The sequence below is a fragment of the Salvelinus sp. IW2-2015 genome, unplaced genomic scaffold (genome assembly GCF_002910315.2).
Source record: "Salvelinus sp. IW2-2015 unplaced genomic scaffold, ASM291031v2 Un_scaffold13847, whole genome shotgun sequence".
In the NCBI taxonomy this organism is placed as follows: domain Eukaryota; kingdom Metazoa; phylum Chordata; class Actinopteri; order Salmoniformes; family Salmonidae; genus Salvelinus; species Salvelinus sp. IW2-2015.
This window is the reverse complement of record NW_019955102.1, coordinates 1-1,510: the sequence shown is the minus strand read 5'-3', so window position 1 is coordinate 1,510 and position 1,510 is coordinate 1. Positions and strand designations below refer to the sequence as shown.

General features: G+C 41.8%; 1 long non-coding RNA gene across 1 annotated transcript; it reads right to left on the bottom strand.

The window, feature by feature from the left end:
• On the bottom strand, positions 1-1,504 carry LOC112080252 (uncharacterized). Its single transcript, XR_011479484.1, has 3 exons — positions 1,239-1,504; positions 526-1,102; positions 1-260 (listed from the first exon to the last, which is right to left on the bottom strand). It is a non-coding gene; the product is annotated as an uncharacterized lncRNA (long non-coding RNA).
• Between the last annotated feature and the right edge of the window lie 6 nt (positions 1,505-1,510).

Genomic DNA, 1,510 nt, shown 5'->3' with positions numbered 1-1,510 from the left:
ATGATGTACGAGCAGCACCACAGATAATGTGATGAGCAAGATGCCTGACTTCTCTCTCTCACAGTCACACACAGTATCTGCCCATGTGCAAGGGTTCTCTTCACTCTCTTACAGCGTGGTAGTCATGGGACCAAAACAGCAGAGAAGGGACTCAACTATAATGAACGRTTTCATCGTATTCTGATTATAAAACAATTAAATTAGTTAAACACTCACATTTCTCAGGTCCAGGCTTGATCCAACTCTCTCCACCATGGTTTCTGGTGTTGGTAAAGCAGAAGGGTAGACTGGGATTAAACTCAATACAACTTCTAAAGGCTTTATATATCATATACACAGTCTTCATAAGCAATACAACAAGAGTATAAAGGGTGATTGGACAGCACCCTATGTAGGGTGCATTGCCTAAATGTGACATAACCCACTATGTCAATTTCCATAAAGTCAATACTGATAGTGAGGTAACTACTAATCTAATTATTGAAATTATAGGAAACAAATGATTAAAACATATCTATGACTCACCTCTGAATGTGTTGGTCATCTATCTGACACAGGGTCACTGAGGTCGCTGAGGAAGATTGGGAGTTAACCTCAAACCCAAACCCAAATCCAGGATAGAGGGGTTCAGTGAATGTGGTGTGTTCTGTGTAAAGGTGTGTCAGTGTACCAGAGAAGGACACACTGTAGAAGGACAAAGTACCAGCTGGCCAGTCCAGATACACACCAACTCTCTTAGAAACAGGACCAGGGATGGATCTGCTACAGAATCCAGTATGGTAAAAGTCATAACCTCTATGAGAGCAGTATACACGCCAGGACTTCCTGTTGGCTCCAATCCAACAGTCAACCCCCCCTCCCTTCCTCTTCATTCCTTTGAACACCACACCTATGTAAGCCCTGTCACCATCTCTCTCCACCTCCCAGTAATAACGACCTCCAGATAAGACTTCTCTGCAGAGAACTTGGGGATAAAAATCAAATCTGTCTGGATGGTTTTCATAATGCTGCTTCTCTTCCACCCGTGTCACCTTCCTGTTCCCCTCAGACAGTATCAGGTTTGGGTGTGCTGTATTTGGGTCCAGGGTGAGATGACAGACATCTGTAGACAAAAGGAGAGTTTAATCAAACCACGTCTTCATATAAAATGTTGTTTTGTAGGAACAGAACAAGTATTAATTAGTTACTATGTTACRATAGTTCTGAATATACAGTTGATTAGGATTGAAGAGACTTACATTTCCTCAGCCCTGATTTCAGCCAGCACTCTCCACCATGATCCACACTGTAGGAGAAACAGGTTATTGACTGACAAAGACCTAATAAAGCAGTCAACATTTAAACCATATTGTTGTGTTCTGGTGCACTATCCAAGTTCATTACTAGAGACATACAGGTATTCTATCCTACCTACCGCATACAGAACAGAGGACAATTCATTACTAGAGACATACAGGTATTCTATCCTACCTACTGCATACAGAACGGAGTACAATTCATTACTAGAGAC